Here is a 20,899-nt window from a genome sequence, read left to right as displayed (position 1 = left end):
TTTTTTATAGATATGTCAAAAGTATAATTTTTTTATAGTATTGAACTGACCAAGAAAAAACTTCAAAGCCCAAGGTGGGTTTTTTTCTTTTTGCTTGAGCCGACTTCCAATTTTTTATTTTTCATTTAGGGTACGATATTTTTATAAATTTTAGCCGGAAGAACAAAGGCTGTAAAGCATTTGATTATCTATTTATAATTAATTTTACGAAAAAAAAAATCATATTCCTTCATATTCTTGGATCTGCAAGTTGAGCTACATTTACCTACGGTCAGAAACTAGTATCAACGTGTTGCTTAATAACGTCTCTTTCAGTTTTAATCAATTGCAGGTGCCACCAGGCGCCACCAGGCGCCACTGATTATTTTTTGGCAATGATAATAACTAAACGCTTTCTAGTGTGTGCATAATGATAACGAAACACTTTTAATTTTGTTTTGACATTTTGAGGGTAATTCAGAATTATGAACTTACATATATCCTGTGCGTAAATATTTGCTGGCTTATATTAATAAAAAAAAAAAAAAAAAAAATTATGAATTTAAAAAAAAAAAAATTTTTTTTTTTAATTTTTTTAACGCATCTCTGTACAAAAATCCCCATTGTGCGACGCACAGCCCTTCACACAATCTATTTTTTGTGCATTAATTTCGGACGTCGTGCTATCAGCGCGATGCTAATGGACCGCCATAGAACTGCGTTTTGACGCTTTTATAATTTTGTGGTGAAGTGTCAAAAATGATGGAATTGAAGCTTGCGCCTTCCGAATTCGTAATGACGACATCTCTTCAAATAAACCAACAAAAGGAAGAAACATTACGTGTTTGTGAAGAGGCAGAGCAAACGAAAGCAATGGAAACTGCCAAACAATATTTGAGGAGATGACGTCTTCGGTTGTTAAAAATGCAAAAATTGAAGTGGAGGTTTTCCAAAGGCGCCGCCTTCTGTATTCTGAACACAGTGCTGAAGTGACGTTAAAGATTTGAGCTAAGCGAATAATAACCAACTATTGTGAGCAGAAACATCAACGGCCTATCCAAAACCTTAGCGCATATTGAAATTGCAGCTGTTAGAATTGGCCTACAAATAAACGAAGATAAGACGAAATATATCGTCCCCTTAGTATAACAATAGCCTATGTGCTCATAGGCTATTATTTTTTTATTGAATTTTTGGATTCTCCATCGTCGATTTTATATGTGGTCAAAATTTTGTCAAATTCTAGTTCCACAAAGTGGGTCAAAACGTCAGTCAAAAAATAATAAATATTTACAGACATAACGAGATTTGAGTGAGAGCTACTTTCGACAAAAAGTTTGAAATTCATTTTCTCAAAACATCAAAAAATTTATAGGCTATTTTAATACTAAGGGGACGATATGATGATGTCCAGACAAAATAAGCCAACGTCAGGCAAACTTTGTCAGGCAAAAATTGTAGATTTTTCTTCTGAAGTCGTGGAGTCCTTTACCTACTTAGGCTTCAAGCTGAGCAGAGACAATTCAACAAGCCTCACCATCGATGAGAGCATCCAGCTAAGAGATCGTAAGCGTCACTAGCGAAACTCTGCAAATCGAAACTACTCCTCAGACAATTCCAAATTATTGCTGTACAAAACCGTTGGACTGGTCTTATGCTATGAAGCTGAATCGTGGACGTTAATTGAAGCAGATAAAGCAAAACTGCAACCTTCGAACAAAAAGACATTTTTTTGGAGCAATCAAAGATCACGGCGAGTGGCGTATAAAAGTGGAACGACAGGTCACTTTGCCTGTAAGGTTATTTAAGGGTGGTTAAGTTTCAAGGGCCAGTGTTGATTTTGAATAAAATACAATTTTTTTAAGAAATGATTGTCATTTCTCTTTTTGTTATGATAATATTGGTATGGTTCAATTACGTATGAAACAAAATATAGGCCAAATGGAAGCCGTGGCCTCAGCGGCACACCTCCATCCGATGGTCCAAATTTTCGCTGACGCTGAGTCATAATTGAGGTTATATGCCGTTAATGTGCCGAATTATCTCATCCTTTAGCTGTTGAATTGTTGCTGGCTTATCGACGTACACCTTTTCTTTCAAATAACCCCACAGAAGGAAGTCGAACGGTTTCGTTGACGTTTAGGTGTGGTTCACATTCAACATCAGCCCTTGAAATTTAACCACCCTTCAGTACAAGATCATGCAGGTTCTGCTGTGGTGAAGAGGAGTCTATGGAACACTTAATCACCAACTGTGAGGCATAAGGCCACAGGAGACACAGAATTCTGAGCACGTACCTACTAGAGGAGGAAGATCTATAAGTGCACCCTCCTAAGGAGACGTTCGATTCCTCGGTATACTAAATAATTATAATTAAGTAATTAGGGGCGCACAATAGATCAATCTGGTCGCAGTGCATAAAGGTCTTACTTAGCCTAACCCGTACAACCATTACCATTACTAAGGTGGAACGACGAGCTCATCAAAGCGCACCGGTTAAGATGGATGGGTCTTATAATAAGAATGGACAGTACGAGGGCGCAGTACGAGACAATTGTAGAAGCCGAAGCGTTCAACATTAGAGCAAGAGGAAGATCGTGAGCAAGGGGACACAGCAATTTTTTTTAATTTTGGAAAATACAGATTTTACGGTTTAGGTAAATTATTTGATAAAATATTTTTAATAAAATATTTCAGCCATGTGAGGCTTATGAAAGCTGTAAGCAGTTTTAAATTTTTCAAAAAATGTTGCCCTGCAAAATGAAAATTTATAAAAATTAATTTTTCATTCGTTTGGGAATCCGTAAATATTTTCTGCACTTAACTGTAGGAAAGGGGGACTATTATTTCGTGTAAGAAAACCAGAATATACCAAAAGAAAGGGGGTTTATTTTAAGTCCTAAATACATTTTTCTATATGTGCAAGGTGGCACAAAATTAATCATCAAATTTAAAGAAGTTTTGTAATTAAAAAAAAAAAAAAAATGCCCAAAAAAGAAAATCTTTTCAAAATTAATTTTTCATTAATTTGGGCATTCGCAGGTTCAGTGGTAGTGCATATTGAAATGCTTAAAAATTGTCTGCATTTAATTATAAACACCTCCTACTTTTTTATTCTAATAAAACAAGAAAATATCAGGTCAGTCCATAAGTTTGTGGGTATTTTACCCATAACTTTTGCATACAAAAAATTATTCGCGGAATATAACGGAACTGTTTATATTTTCTGTGATATATTGTGCATTTAACAAGTGATTTTAATCGCGGATAGAAGCACATGTTGTTAAAAAATAAAATGGAATCTTCGAACGCGTATAAGAGGCATATTTTGTATTTTTTTTTATAAAAGAGGTAAAAATGCAACAATTGCTGCTGCAGAAACAAACACTGTTGACGGAGAGGATACCGTGAGTGTAAGGACTGCGCAAAAGTGGTTTTCAAAATTCCGAAGTGGTAACTACGACGTGGAGGATGCCCCGCGCGCTGGTCGTCCTCAAGTTTTTCACTCCGACGCCTTGCTCGAACTCGTGGAAGCTGAGCCAAATTTGACAGTCGATATGACAGCTCAGAGGTTAAATTCATAGCATTGTACAGTTCACAGGCACCTGGTTCAGTTGGGAAAGGTTTCAAAGCTGGGAAAATGGGTCCCGCATAGACTTTCCGTCGCCAACCTGCAGCAGAGAGTGAATGTGTGTTCTCAGCTGCTGCAACGGCTTGAAAATAAAAGTTTTTTGAATCGTATCGTTACTGGTGATGAAAAATGGGTCCTTTACAATAATCCTGTTCGCAAACGCCAATGGTTAGATGATGAAAGATGAAACACCAGAACCGACCCCTAGAGATGGCCTTCACCTCAAGAAAATTCTTTCTAATATATCTATTTGGTGGGATTTGGCCGGTAATGTTTATTATGAATTTCTGGAACCAAACCAGACGATAACTGCTGATTATTATTCCCATCAGCTATCAAACCTGAATGAGGCACTTAACAAAAATCGGCCGTCTTTAGTGAATAGACACAAAGTTTTGTTTCACCACGACAACGCAAGGCCTCATACCGCAAGGCAAACATTAGGCAAGCTGAACGAGCTCGGATGAGAGCTAATGCCGCATCCACCATACTCTGCGGATATTGCTTCTTGTGATTATCACCTTTTCCTTTTCTTTCAATTCCATATGAGTAACAAGAACTACTCCTCAAAAGAAGCTATACAAAGGGATACCGAAGCGTATTTTGGCTCCAAGGACAAACAATTTTTTGAGCAGGTAATTAAAATTTTGCCTAAACGTTGGGAAGACATTGTAAATAATGAAGAAATATATATTATTGATTAATAAATACTTAAAATATCATTTTTATTAATTTTAAAACCACCTTTAAAAAACGCACGAACTTATGGACTAACCTGATACTTACTGAAACACAGTTTAATGTTGTTCATTTTCTGTTCTAAATATAATATATTTTATATAAAGTGTTGCCCATAATTAATCACCCAATTTTGTTGTTGTATAACTTTTTTAATAAATAAAAAACAAGATTTGGATTTATGGAAACCTTTATTTTGACCTTTACGAACTTCATTGCTTGTCTGTTTGTATACTGCAGCTGTCTAGTTCACAGGGGTCAGATATGATTAACGTACGACACCATTTGCAAAAATTATAAATCTTCCAATAGGGTGATTAATTTTGCGCCACCCTGTATTTGTCGATGATTTTATCATAAGGAAACTGCATTCACGCTCGACATATGCAAATACGAGTACATTCGTACTTTTTTTTTATTCACCAAAAGTGTAGGGAGAATGGGCGAAAAAATATTCCTTTAATGGACATCACTTCAAATTTAACTAAAATGACTCAGTTGACTGTGGTTTATGAACTTTTTGTCAATACAAAATTACGACTTTTTGCCGTAATGCGACCTAAGCTCTGTGCACCAACATATCTTTTAGCTTTTTCTTTCGCTCAAAATTAAATAAAATAACTTCACGAAAAGAAAAACAAAACCGAGCGCTAAGTGATTGCGAGTTTCTTTGAAATCTGAAGCAAAAATGCATAACAGATGAAATCATAAGCACTTGGGTTCATACATTTGTATGTATATGTGCATATGTATATGTGTGTGTTTATGTGAGGAAAAAAATTCATTAAAAATAAAAAATAATTAAATTTCTCATCAAAAAATGTAGATTATTTTTGGTGCTATGATTGCCAACTCGTTTCAAATTTGCGCAAATTCATTTGTTCACCCGCTTGGGATCGCATGCAATGCTCGAAAAGGATGTGCCTGTGCAAAATAATTGAATTTTCTTACAAAAATGTATAAATTGTTATGCATGCACATGTCCATACATACAAATATATGTGTGTGAATATGTATGTGCACTTATGTAGATATTTTGCGAACAAGTGAACGCAGCGGGTAGCTTGAGTTTTTTGCAACAGTTGCGCGTGCCATTTTCGCGCTGGCGTACCTTGTCAATCAATATCGCTCCGTGTTTGCTATAAATGTGGTTTATAGGCATTTTCGTTTTGTTTTACTTTCTTTCATTTGTATTTTGTAAATGTGTGTTCATTTTTTCTGTATTGCCAGTTTTTCATCCTAATATGGAAATTTCATTCAACCAAACCTTGCATTTGATGCTCTACGAGTGCGCGCATACACTTCCATATGTTACGAATGTCTGAACATTTCGCACCCTAAATACAAAAGGGTCACAACTCAAAATTTTCCACACTCGAGCTTGACTTGTTAACAGTAGCACAGAAAACAAACTATGTGACATATCACGCTGAAATTTGCCATGTAAGCTTATAACAGTCCTACCAAAAAACAAAAAATTTATTTTTGCCATATGTCATCCGCGGACCGTTTTATTGATAACCTCTCGTTCATACCTCAGCAGAAGGCACATTTTGAGTTGTGACCCTTTTGTATTTAGGGTGCGATTTATATGCCCATATGTATTTGTATGTGTGTTTATATGCGCTAGTTGTATACACTTGATTTGCAATAAGCGTTTTTTATTTATAATTCTTCCATGCCATTTCCAACAATTCGCTATGCGGTCATGTTGCAAAATTAATCATCGCGTCTGCCGTGACCAGTTAGTTTTATTTTAGTTCTTGGTTGATCAGCTGTGCCAACAAAAAGTGGGTAATGCATGAATAACTCGTTTTGACAAACACAGAAGTGATTGGTGTTTTTTTTTTTGTAATATAGGAAACAGTTTTAACATTTAAGAGTTAAAGAGAAAAAGTTTAGAAGGGGGAAAAAATTTAGAAAAAATTCTATACTTAAAAGTGTTAAAATTTACTTTTATACATCGGATTTTATTCTAGAAAAAATATATATTCTGCCAAAAAATTTCCGGGAATTGTTCAATAAAACGCAAATTAATAATTAAAATAATCATCAAAATTTATTTTGTCGCTCTGCAAAATAGGTTCCATTCGAAGCAGTGCACATACGCCAATTAGTCCGCAATTAGTCCAGTCATCAAAGCACCTTTTAAACGCGTTTGAAGAAATCTTCTTCAATTACTTCAGCGAATTCTCCATAATGGCCTCCATCGGCTCAAAGCGGCGTTCGTGGAGTGGCAATTTAAGTTTTGGGAAAAGAAAGGAGGAAAAAGTCACAGGGGGCCAAATCCGGTGAATACGGTCGGTGTTCTGTGATATTTGTCGCGATTTTGGTCAAAAAGTTTTCACAATATGAGCCTTGTGAGACGGTGCGTTACTGTGGTGCAAGGTCCGAGAATTTTCCTTCCACAAATTGGGCCGTTTCCTACGCACATTCTCTCTCCACCGTAGCATAACTTCCAAATAATATTCTTTATTTACCGTAGAATCATTTGGAACGAATTCCGAGTGCACCACTCCATGATAATCAAAGAAAACGAGTAGCATGACTTTCACTTTTGACCGACTTTGACGTAGTTTTTTGGGTTTCAGCTTGTGTGGATAGCTTCATTCAGCCATTCAGTCGCCTGTTGACTGGTTTGCATGTCAAACTCATGCACCCACATCTCATCACTTGCTATGATGCGCTTAGGTCCGAATTCATTTGCTTACGCCTGCCTTCACCCAAATTCAACTCTCTTGGAACGAGTCGAGCACGCGTCTCATTCCCAATTGATGTTGTAAAATGTTTCGAATTGATTCGTGAGACACGCCTAGGTGACGAGCTACCTCCCTACCTGGTTTTCCAGCACCATTTCCTTGACTTTGTCGACGTTTTTATCCGTTGAAGGCCAAGGCAAATCTTCTACGACTTCTCGGCCCTTATGCCCCTCATGGACCCATGTTTTTGATGAAGCACACTCGCCATAGGCTTTCTGCGACATTTTCAATGATTCGGCATACGAAATCCCATTCAAAACAAAAAATATTTCTTCGATATATTTATCCATAGTCAAAATCACACCTGCGGTTGACTGATATAATTAAATGCCAAAAACAAGCAAATTGACAGATCACGCTCAAAGTCTGCGACACTATAAAGGACAGTGGTATCAACATTCCAGCAAAAAAAATTAACTTAACGCTTTATAAATTAACAATTCTCGATATTTTTTTGACAGAATACTTATAATAAGTCAAATATTGAAAGTGGACTTGAGTGAGTTTTTATGCTGAATCTTGAATTCGTATAGGATTTCCAATGATTTTCTTATTAAATGACCATGTTTCCATAAAATAGTTCAATATTCAATAAAAAGTCTGCTTGGTAACCAGCTTTCTCGTTCCCTCTTGGCAAATCGGCTCTCTTAGTAAGACACTGCGGCGGCCGACCTTAATATAATAATAATTAATTTAAATAAGTGCAGGTAGTTTGCCAAGTAGTTCGGTTAGGTTAACTCGGCTGGCATTGAGCCACCCATAGACCCTAGCAATAGCAGGTCTTTATTAAGACTTAAGGTAGACATCACGTAGGTCGTCAAAACTTTTAGCAAATCTACGCCGCGCAGGAGGATCTATTTTTGAGATATCTTCCAGACCCCCAAACAAAGGCTCTCAGGCATTTCGAGAATTTTAAAAATTATTCAATTCAAAGTCTTGAGCTGGAAACGTTTCAGAATTTCCTAATTTGCCTTTGATGCTGTCTCCCATAGTTGGATTTCATAAGCCCATATGAAGCATCAAATAATAGAAACAGTTTTTTCGAGTAGCTGTTGCACCTCAACATATCCAAATCTGCGCATGAAAATTGCTTCTCCTATTAAAGCAATATTTTCCTGCATTTCCAGGACAAGAACAGAGAAATTATTATTTTGTATATATTCACAAATGTACATATATGTGTATGTGCAGAGGTCACACAATTTATGCGTACACCCTGCGTATACATTCCTAAAAAATTGTAGCTTTGTGCAAAATATTTGCTGTGGCAATATACTTCGTTTGGGCCACTGTAAGAATGCTACATTCCTGATGAATTGCCGCCAACAAAACTTCTGTTAACTCACACTGAAGGGTTTCAAGGAAAGCAGGCAGAAGTAGCAAAATCCTGCAAGGCATTTATTCGTACACTTTCAGCTCATGTTTTTGTTGCTATAAAAGTTTTTGTATTCGTTTACGTTTTTACTAGTATTGCTGAAAACGAAATAAGATTGATTTTTTCTAGGTTTTTATCGCCGATTCACTTTGAGTTGCGCGTAATATCTTGTTTGAAAGTGACAAAATTGGACGAAGTGCGGATTTGCCATTAAAAATGCGTAAAATTGTTATTGAATTGTCCTTGGAAAAAACTATCTGCGAGAAATCGGCAAAACAATTGGCCAATCACATTCTACGGCGCAAAGTGTTATTGTTAATTACGTTAATACTCGTACTGGTAAATTGGAAGCTAATCTCCACCAAACCGGAAGGCGAAAAATATTGACTCCTCGTGAGGAACGCAACAAAGTAGCAGCAGGTGCGCAAATTCCGAAAATAACCTGCACGATACTATGCGAAATATTTAAGAGTCTTTACATAAAAAAGTAAGCCCACGAACAGTCCGTAATTGTCTGCAAAACTCTGGTTATCATAGGAGAGTGGCACGCCGCAATCCCTACATTTCAGATATTAACAGAAAGAAGAGATTGGAGTGCGCCGAAGGCTGTATAAATGAGTCAGATTCTTTTTGGGAAAACGCCAGATTATTTTTAGGAAAACTCCATATTCCGTGATGACTCGAAATTTAATGTTTCCGGATCAGATGGTCCTCCAAAAGTTTGGCGAAAGAAAATATAGAACTAAATGACAAAAACCTTATTCCTACCGTCAAGCATGGAGGAGGAAATGTGGAGGAAAAATTTATATTGATGATAAAATTGATAAAAAATTTGAAGAATAATTTGCATGATAGTACCGTTAAATTTGGACTGGATGCTAAAGGGTTCTTGTTTCAATAATATAATGACTCAGAACACTCATCTTATCTGGTGCAAGAATGACTTATTTAGCACAGTGAGCAGCTTAACACGTTCCCTGTCCGCTGAGCCACATATGGTTCAGGAAACGTGCGCCTGATAAGCACCGATACGTTCCTGAGCCATATGTGCGTCAGGGGGTATATGAAACCTCTAAAGCAAATTATTCGACTGGACGTAACGGAACTGTACAGTCTCTACACTGGACGTGCTGGTACGATAATAAAGTAGAGAAAAACGCCGGGACATAAGAAAAAATATTTTTATTTTACGCAGAAATCGCAAATTATTTTTAATTATTTCTTATTACGACACTCCCAGGCTTATCCAAATCAGCAATCTCGGGGTCACGCCCTATGTTAATATCATAATTCCAGACAAAACCTTCTTCTGTGCACAGTTTATAGATTTTCAAGCCGTATTTATGAGCTTTTGATGGGTTGTATTGACGGAAAGATATTCTGCCTCTAAAGGGCATCATCGACTCGTCAATGACGATACATTCACCAGGTGTTAGTAAGCTCTTCCAATTATTGATAACAAGGTCCAAAAGTGGTTTTATTTTGTACAGACGTTCGTTTTGATCCCTCGGAGCTTCATTATCAACAAAGTGCCAGCAACGTAATATTGACGAGAACCGATTATATGACATGTTAACGTTGTGAAATATTGGACTTGTCGGTCAATTTTGCATTTTTGTATTGGGACAGGGAACGTGTTAAAACTCCACCTCAATCACCGGATCTGGACCCAATTGAACAAGTCTGGGAGCTCTTAGAAAGGAGAATCACAAAGCACAAAATAACATCAACGGCGTCATTAAAGACAACTTTAAGTGTTGAGTGGAGGAAAATTGCTGCTAATGAAACCCAGGTAGTGGTGTAAAGTATTCATCGATGTTTGGAAGCAGCTACAGCATTAAAGTTAAAGGCGGTCCAACAAAGTACTGATTTTCGATTATTTTTTTAAATAAAATATTCTTTATTTGGCTATGTACGAATAGTATTTTTGCATAAAATGATGCCTTATTTCGTTATTACCTTAAGTTCTCTAATTCTATATACTTATGAATTTAGAAGTTTTTGTTCTTTAAAAATTGAATGAAAATTTTACTTTTTACGAATATATTAAAATTTTTTTTTCGTTAAAATCCTACTTAATATCAGATGTATCCATTTATAAATTGTGAATGTACGAATAAATTGTGTGACGACTGCATATCGTTAACGGGGTATTCTGTTCTAGAAATTTGAAAAAATCGATTTTTTGTTTTGCATATTTTCAAAGTTTAGATTTTCAAAAATATGCCCTTCAAGGGTTTTTAAAAATTCGATTTATTTTCGGAGATACAGCGGACTTTGTGATGTGGCGTCTAAGCCGGCTGAGTGGAGCGAATCGCACAATGAACGGCAGATGTTACCGGAGAAGATGCTGCGAATCGTAACGTAACTGTGAATGGTGAGCGCTACCGTGGAATGATATCCAACTTTTTTTTGCCCAAAATGCAAGAGCTTGACTTGCATGACATTTGGTTTAGCAAGACGGTGCCACGTGGCACACAGCACGCGTAACAATGGACTTGTTGAGAGGCAAGTTCGGTGAACATTTTATTTCACGTTCGGGACCTGTCAATTGGCTACCCAGATCGTGCGATATTACGCCTTTAGATTATTTTTTGTGGGGCTATGTTAAAGCTCATTCTCTATTCAGACAAGCTGCTTCAATTAACGCATTGGAAGACAACATTAAAGCATTTATATGTGAGATACCGGCCGAAACATTGGAAAGAGTATGCCCAAATTGAACTAAGCGGATGGACCATTTGAAACGCAGTCGCGGTCAACATTTGCATGAAATAATCTTTAAACATTAAATTATATGGACTGTACTATCGACTTAAATAAAAATTTCATGCATTTTTCTGAATTTTACGTGTGTTTTTTTGAAAAACTTTCCTATAGCTCTTAAAAAATCACCCCATATATACTTTATTCTTCTCTAATATATACCTGGAAATATATCGCCGATGAATCCAGTGTGAGTTGTAAATATTATGATCTAAGTTATTATATTGTATTGGAATTGTTGCTCAAACTTCAAATGCGATTTTCTCAAAACTACTTTTTTTGAGATGGTCGTCTGATTTCTCAAGTTCTACTTGACCGATCGCTTTGAAGTTTGATAAGAATTTTTTATTCTACATCTGTCTATCACGCCTGCCTCGGATTTTGAAAAATTTAAGTTTGAAGTATTTTAAAAAAATTTGAAAAGGTAAAAAAAAGAGCGTAAAAAAATGTTTTGTTTTCAAGTTGACGCAATTTTGTGAATTTTTGTTTTTCTTTGATTTGGTGTAATCCGATAGCAAGATCCCAACGAATGAAGAATTTTTTTAATTTGTTTGTTTTAAATCACTACAAGGGTTGGAATTATGTCAACCATGGAGCACCGTTATTTATGTAGCCCCCACTCCGCCGGCCTGTAATTCCACGATTTTTTTATTTTTTTGTTTTTATTAAAATTTTGTAATACTTTTCCAATATTAAAAGAACCATAAAAAAATGGATAGTAAAAATATTTTTCATTTTTTTTTATCTTAGTTTTAAAAATACCTAAAATTAAGGCGTCTAGACCAGAATACCCCCTTAAGTCTTTCGTAAGTTCGCTATTGTCTACCTATCACAGCCTTTGCATTCTTATATTTATGAAAAGAGCATTGCCATCAACTTCGGGGCAAAATAATTAGTTTTTTTTTATTATTAATTTGCAAGATCTTAAAAACATCTGGAGTTGTAAGAGATAAAATCAACAAGAAAAACGCGAATTTCATAGAGTGTCAACTATTTGAAATAATTCGTATGAATATGTAGGAAGTACATTAAATATAAATAAACGCATAAATGCATCACTGTACTTTCCATTATAAGCTCATGACACTTTAACTTTGAATAAAACGTTTTACTCGTTGCCAAACATTGAAACGACATAGTCATATTTTTCTTATATCTTCATCGAATATTTAAACCGAATAACTGGCGCTCATAATGTGTAGCCGCATTTGAGACCTTGTGCAGTTATACACGCTGCTTCACACCAAATCGTGCTAATATAAAATTCAATAAGTTGCAAAAAATGCATACCTATTTGAGCGAATATGTGAATGCGCACTATACTACCCATACATATACATATGTATGTATATGCACCTAACCTATATACGAATGCGCATAATTATTGTTTGTGGGCTAAAAATACGCTGGGCCTAGAAATATGCACTCCTATGCCATATATGCCCATACATACTCGTGCACACACACATGTATTGCGCCTAGTCAGGCGGCTGCTAGTGATATTGAATTGGTCCTTCGGCTGTACGTCGGCAAAACGTCATAAACAGCCGCGAGCCGATTGAGAAATATTGATGTGTGCTGTGCCCATTTAATTTGCGCGTATTTTGCTCAAAGATTTGTTTTTGACGTGATAACGTCTTATAATTCGATTTAACAGGCTGCACGCACGAAAAAATGTGTCGTTACCTTGCTCATTACTGTTCATATTAGTGTTACCTTGCTCATATGTAGTTACCTTGCTCATATGTAGTTACCTTGCTCATATGTAGTTACCTTGCTCATATTAGTGTTACCTTGCTCATATGTAGTTACCTTGCTCATATGTAGTTACCTTGCTCATATGTAGTTACCTTGCTCATATGTAGTTACCTTGCTCATATGTAGTTACCTTGCTCATATTAGTGTTACCTTGCTCATATGTAGTTACCTTGCTCATATTAGTGTTACCTTGCTCATATTAGTGTTACCTTGCTCATATTAGTGTTACCTTGCTCATTGCATTGAATGAACTGCAAGAGAAAGAGCGGAAGGAACGACAAAGCAAACAAAGCAAACGAACGGCAACGTTCGACATCTTGCTCTCCCCTACTTAAGTGAGCGTATATATGTATGTATGTATATGCGCATATGTACATATATAAATTCACGTATTTGTATTGGCATATGCCTTCTTATTGATTATTATTATTTTGATTTACTTGAAGAATTTCAAATAATATAAAACCAAGTTTGTTAATAATACCTGTTGTTTTAATGTTATTATTATTATTTTTTTATTATATCTGAAGGAAAAAATGTATGGTAATATTTACCATATCTATACTAATATTATAAAGAGGAAAACTTTGTTTGTTTGGTTGTAATGAATAGGCTCAAAAACTACTGGACCGATTTTAAAAATTCTTTCACCATTCGAAAGCTACATCACGAGTAACATGGATTATATTTTATTTTGGAAATAGGGCTCAAGATATAGGTCAAAACGTGGACCCGGGTAACCTTCGGATGTGTATGTAGAATATGGGTATCAAATGAAAGCTGTTGATAAGTGCTTTAATACGGGGTAATTTTCATACCTATTGATGACTAGGGTCTGGAAATATATGCCAAAACGTGGACCCGCCGTGTCTTTGCACCGAATTAAACCAAACTTACACACATTGTTAAGTAGGTATTGAAGATGATTTCCGTATAGTTTGAATACCTATTGGTAGATAGGGTCTCGAGATATAGGTCAAAACGTTGACCCGGGTAACCTTCGGATGTGTATGTACAATATGGGTATCAAATGGAAGCTGTTGGTGAATGCTTTAGTTCAGAGTATTTCCATCCGCTCCGTGACTAGGGTCTCGAGATAGAGACCAAAACGTGGACCCTAGAATGTGTTTGTACAATATGGGTATCAAATGAAAGCTGTTGATAAGTGCTTTAATACGGAGTAATTTTCATACCTATTGATGACTAGAGTCTCGAAATATATGCCAAAACGTGGACCCGCCGTGTCTTTGAACCGAATTAAACCAAACTTACACACATTGTTAAGTAGGTATTGAAGATGATTTCCGTATAGTTTGAATACCTATTGGTAGATAGGGTCTCGAGATATAGGTCAAAACGTTGACCCGGGTAACCTTCGGATGTGTATGTACAATATGGGTATCAAATGGAAGCTGTTGGTGAATGCTTTAGTTCAGAGTATTTCCATCCGCTCCGTGACTAGGGTCTCGAGATAGAGACCAAAACGTGGACCCTAGAATGTGTTTGTACAATATGGATATCAAATGAAAGCTGTTGATAAGTGCTTTAATACGGGGTAATTTTCATACCTATTGATGACTAGGGTCTCGAAATATATGCCAAAACGTGGACCCGCCGTGTCTTTGAACCGAATTAAACCAAACTTACACACATTGTTAAGTAGGTATTGAAGATGATTTCCGTATAGTTTGAATACCTATTGGTAGATAGGGTCTCGAGATATAGGTCAAAACGTGGACCCGGGTAACCTTCGGACGTGTATGTACAATATGGGTATCAAATGAAAGCTGTTGGTGAATGCTTTATGATATGTTATGTTGTGTAATGTTATGTTACGTTATGTTATGTTATGTTATGTTATGTTATGTTATGTTATGTTATGTTATGTTATGTTGTGTAATGTTATGTTATGTTATGTTATGTTATGTTATGTTATGTTATGTTATGTTATTTTATGTTATGTTATGTTATGTTATGTTATGTTATGTTATGTTATGTTATGTTATGTTATGTTATGTTATGTTATGTTATGTTATGTTATGTTATGTTATGTTATGTTATGTTATGTTATGTTATGTTATGTTATGTTATGTTATGTTATGTTATGTTATGTTATGTTATGTTATGTTATGTTATGTTATGTTATGTTATGTTATGTTATGTTATGTTATGTTATGTTATGTTATGTTATGTTATGTTATGTTATGTTATGTTATGTTATGTTATGTTATGTTATGTTATGTTATGTTATGTTATGTTATGTTATGTTATGTTATGTTATGTTATGTTATGTTATGTTATGTTATGTTATGTTATGTTATGTTATGTTATGTTATGTTATGTTATGTTATGTTATGTTATGTTATGTTATGTTATGTTATGTTATGTTATGTTATGTTATGTTATGTTATGTTATGTTATGTTATGTTATGTTATGTTATGTTATGTTATGTTATGTTATGTTATGTTATGTTATGTTATGTTATGTTATGTTATGTTATGTTATGTTATGTTATGTTATGTTATGTTAGGCTATGTTATGTTATGTTATGTTAAAGTATATTATGTTATGTTAATGTTAACTCATTCTCTATATCCATACAAAATATCTATCAAACAAATAAAATTAAAATTTTCTTTTGAAAAATGCAACCATTCAATTAGTATTTTCTTATGACGTTATCACGTTAGGTAAACTATCGTCAGTAAACCGACTTTACAGACAACCTCTTTTTTTTCACTTATTTTTACATATAAGGCCCGTGGCTAATTTATTTATTCTCTTATTATAATAACCAAATAAATTTATGCAATAATGCACTTCATGATTTATACACAAGTAAGTTGGCAGTAATGCATAGAAAATTTGTTAATTTATATGCGGGATATTAAAGAATTATTCGCCTCAACGTCGTCACTGATCGCAAGTGAGTAATTAATTATGTGTGGCATGAATTAGCAAAAGCAAAAGTCTGCTAGGCGATTAGCCAGCTAATTGAGCAGGAAATTGATAAAATGCGCAATGCATACGAAATTTCAGAGTAAATCAGAGGAAGGAAGTTGAGAGGAATCATGCAGAAATATTCAATGACTTGGTTTTCAACTTAATAGTGAGCGTAGGAATTAATGATTATTATTAATTAATTATTATTTTTTATTTATTTAATGGTTATTGAAAGATGTTTTCATATAATTTGAATATGGTTTCATCTAACCATGATTTGGACGTTGATGAATTCGGAATGCAACCGTGATTACCTGGCATATCACATATGTTTTGAAGTAGTTACAAAAAAGTGATGCTTAAGCCATCTGGCATCCATTCTATATCTCCCACACTGATAGCATGGAGAGAGTCCAACGTAACTTATACTTCTTTTCGTTCTTAATTTTAGTGAACTGATTCCGTTTTACAGTTGCTTGCTCATAGATCTGAAACCTCTTCCGCATAGAAGGCGTACCACTCAATCTTTAATGTTTATATACAAAGTGGCGTAAAATTAATCATTTAATTTTGTTTTTGAACTATTTTTCGTAACTAAATATGATAAAAAAAAAACAATTTTGAGTGATGCTAATTTTTGACTTTAACGCGCTCCATTACCTTTCTGCTTGTATACTGCAGCTGTCGAGTTCACTAGTGTCAAATATCCATGACGTATAATTCCATTGAAAAAAAAAATACAGGTATACATCGTTCGATGATGAAGAAAAAGTTTTTTCTAATAGTGAATACCCCTCGGCAGGCAATGACAAACCTTCGAATGCATCTCTGCCATGAAAAAGCTTCTCATAAAAAACATTTGCAGTTCGGAGGAGTCGGCTTAAAACTGTAGGTCCCTTCATTTGTGAAGTGAACGCGCCACGCCGATATCGCCAGAACAACGCTTCATAATTGTAGACATTTACTTTGAAAAATATAAATCTATTCGGGAAGTTCATAGAGCACTTCGTTCATTTTACGTGCGGCTTACACGCTGGCGCCATCAGCTGGTGCTTATTTCTTTCGAAATGACCAAAAATTAATCAGCTAAACATCGACGGCATTTGGTTTCAATAAGACAGCGCCACTTGCCATGTAGCGCGATTGATTTATTGCCGGATGTCATATTCAAGAAATAAATGCCACGAAATTATTTACCAGATTGTAACCAAAGAAATTCATTCCAACAATATTTAGGTTTTGTATTGTCATTTTTGGCGGCCACTGTAGCCGAATGGGTGGGTGTATGACAACCATTCCATAACGTTTTTTCTAAAAACCCCGAGTGTATTTCTGCCATGAAGAAGCTTCTCATAAAATGCATTTGCCGTTCGGAGTCAGCTTAAAACTGTAGGCCACTCACAAATAGGTGGAGGATTTAATTGTCTACCCAACACGTCTTGAGCAGGAAAACTTCATTGTACCTAATAGGAAGCTGCGTTTCTATCTCCCTCTTCATGTTGCCGTATTTACATCCAGCGACATAAACATTTTGACAAATTTTCACCAATTTTGACTATTTTTCTTATTATTTTTTGAACGTTCATTATTTTTGTTTAAAAATATAGCTATTTGTCTGACAAAAACCATTTAAATTAAAGTTTTAAATTAATTAAATTAAAACTTTTTAAAGTTTTTTGCGAAAATTAGAAAAATTTCACTAACTTTTCTTCCCAACTCTGCGAAGTTCTAGACAGATTTTTGGTTCGCGGTTTTATAGCTTATTAAATTTAGAAAAAAATGCAGGTTGAGAAGAAATCCTTAACTTTTTACAATTTTTGCTTACTTTTCCGTGACGGTTTTCCGCATTTCTTCACGCAAAAAAGAAAAAAGATATTGTGCTTTCTATATAAATGTGAAATTTTCAAATAAGGAAAAAATGATAAAAAATCAACAGAATTGCAACAATTTCAAACTTCAATCATGGTGCATACCCCATTGTGGTTAAGCTCATCATATACAAAACCTTTGGGCAAAGCTAATGCCAACACTGGCCACCACAAGTTTACCCTGCCCAAGCAAGTTCTCATTCATCATCAACTTCTAGAGTTCCAAGTTGGAACATAGGGCAATTAAAGCAAATTGCAAACTTCATTTCAACTGAAAGTAGCTTCCGGAAAAAGAAACATTATTCGAATTGACATTGTAAAATATTCTTCTGTAGTATAAAGAAAGTTAAATGAGACAGTTTCTGAGGTCTTTTATATTCGTGCTATATTAGCTGATATGAGTTTTGGCTAATGAAGGCTTTACAGGCATACCATTAGGGGCTGAACACTTTCTAGGTGTCAATTCTGCATCGATTCAACTTCATAATGGCTTGACGACTTCATGAGATCTGACCACAGAAGACATTGGTCTGAGTTTTGCTCCTGCAGAGTAGCCAAGTGCTTTGTGAAAGAAACAAACAGGAATTTAGCGTCTTTTCGCCAAAAATTTAGTTGAAAGGACCTAAGAGTACTGGTGGTGGTAATCACAGGGCACAACGCTTGTGGTCAGCATATGGCTACCATGGGAATAATTGGCGACCCAATGTGCCCATCCTGCCATGAGAATGAAGACACTGCAAATCATTTGCTCTGTAGCTGTCTGCAATTTTCTAGACTCAGACTTAGGCTATTGGGTTGCGATGTACTGGGTATGGATAAAGTTCGTACTCTTCCGGATCTCTTTATCACCAGCTTCATTCAGGCGGAAGAGTGACTTCAAGTGAATTTTTCAGTCTTACTATCCATACTGTCCATCTATCCTGTCTCTCTATTCCTTCCACTGCAATCTAGCTGGATGCAGTACAATGGCGTTCCTGACTGAGTGCTTGGACTTGTCCAACCCCCCACAAAAGCTAATCTAGTTAATATAGTAAATTTTTGTATTAGCATCATCATGACACAGACAGGAGCCGTAGGAGTAGTTTTAATTGCCCCTGTTGAGCAAAGTGTCCCAAGAAATTATTATAATATTATAAATTAAATTTCAGGGGAATAATAAATAGTACGAATCCGATTTTTTAATCTTCACGACGAGCATACCCCACATTTTGCGAAAAATGTTCATTTGGCTCTGACCTGTATACTCGACACAAATAGTTAAGGGGTTAAAAAAATAGTTAAATTTGCTAAAATACTGCAAGTTAAAGTTAAAACTATGAATCTGGCAACATTGGCAAAATATGCCTGACTTGGCTTGCGTCGGGCACTGAAGCCAGAGGCGACCACTTGTTCGACATCATATTCCATATTTACATAGAAGGTGAAGTCCAAAATAAAAAATACTGGCGTCATAAAAATGTTTTTGACGCCATATTTTTAATGAGTTAATGCGTTGGAAATTACATCCCTAATTGATTTCCAGTGAAAGTTTGGTGACATTCGGTTCAGTGAAAGCGAAGTTATTGCGTCTAAAGTGTCAGTATGTTTGTATCATCGGTACAAAAATGAGTTTCGAACAAAGAGCTAATATCAAATTTTGTTTTAAAATCGGTAAAACGTTTACCGAAACATTTAAATTGATGAAAAAAGTTTATGGTGATGATTGTCTATCTCATGAGCGGTTTACACGGTTCAGAAATGGTTGTGATCACCGTAATTAATAATCACCGAAAACTCCATCGAAATTGTTCACACATTTTTTTAAAAATGTACTGAAATCATCGTTGAAATTCATGGAATCGGAGTTGAATATCTCTAAAACATCGATTTGTCGCATTTTAACTAATCATTTGCACTTCCGGTAGGTCTGTGCACGTTTCATTCCGCACAAGTTAACTGAGGATCAAAAATTGCTCAGATCTCAAATACGAGAGCTTCCTTTACAACATTGGAACTGGTGATGAAACGTGATGCACCCAACATGAACCTGAAACTAAGCGTCAAAGTGCCGAATGGAAGGCCCCAGAGGAGTCACCACCCAAAAACTCGCGTTTAGAGAAGTGAAAAATAAAGTCGATTTTTGCGATTTTTACGATTCCAAGGGAATTGCCCACAAGGAGTTCGTGCCAACGGGCCAAACCGTCAGTGCGATCTTGTCGTTTTGAAACGTTTGTTGCATCGCATTCGTGGAATTCGCTCTGAATACCGCGAAGGAGGAAGTTGGCGCGTATTGCATGATGCACCATCTGCTCGATCCACTTTTGTGACTGTTTTTAGACTAGAAATAGCTTTTTAACTATCAGTTACTCAACGTATTCGCCTGATATGGCTCCCCGTGACTTCTATTACCTATTCGGAAAATTGCATTTGGCCATGAACGGAAAACGTGTTGCGTCCGTAGAGGCCATCCCAAATGCTTCTACCGTTATCCTGAAGGGCATTCTGGATTCCGGTCAATGACCTGAAACAATCTTTCGAAAAGCTTTTAGATCGCGCAGAGCAGTGTATCGAGGTCGGAGGGGACTATTTTGAATAAATAAACTCGAAGTTTTCAGAACAAAGCTCCTGTCGTTTCTATTTTAGCTCAGTCTAGTTTATTTGGACTTCACCTTGTAAATTTATAAGATTACGAGGTCATATAATCAATCAATACACATTTACAAGTTTCGAAAACACTCATCGATCAAAAATATAAAACGCACCCTGTACATCATATGTATGTATATACATTTGTATTTACATTTGTAGGTATGCAAAATAAACAAAGAAGAATTGAACAAAGAAAAAAAAACACATTTAAAAAGCAAATCGAAATTAAAATAACAAATATCCCTTGACTTATTTTTTAAGAGTAGAAAATCTATTCTCCAAGTACATTCAAAACAAAAAAAAAATGCCACCCTTTGAAAATATGTTTTCTGTTTCGACAGCAGTTCGAGGCGCCAATCTCTGCAAATTTGCGCACAAGAAGGATTTCCTATGCGTTTGTGCGAGTGTTTGTGTTGGAATAATGTACAAATGCTGTTAGACAGTGTGGTACAA

At 35.6% G+C, this 20,899-nt stretch overlaps 1 protein-coding gene across 4 annotated transcripts in view; it reads right to left on the bottom strand.

Annotated features, from left to right (window-relative positions):
* The window catches only part of LOC129236303 (filamin-A), a 204,375-nt gene that overhangs the window by 155,645 nt on the left and 27,831 nt on the right, over positions 1-20,899 (bottom strand). The window lies entirely within an intron of this gene.

The sequence above is a fragment of the Anastrepha obliqua genome, chromosome 1, assembly GCF_027943255.1.
Source record: "Anastrepha obliqua isolate idAnaObli1 chromosome 1, idAnaObli1_1.0, whole genome shotgun sequence".
Taxonomy (NCBI): domain Eukaryota; kingdom Metazoa; phylum Arthropoda; class Insecta; order Diptera; family Tephritidae; genus Anastrepha; species Anastrepha obliqua.
This window is presented reverse-complemented; position numbering and strand designations above follow the sequence as displayed.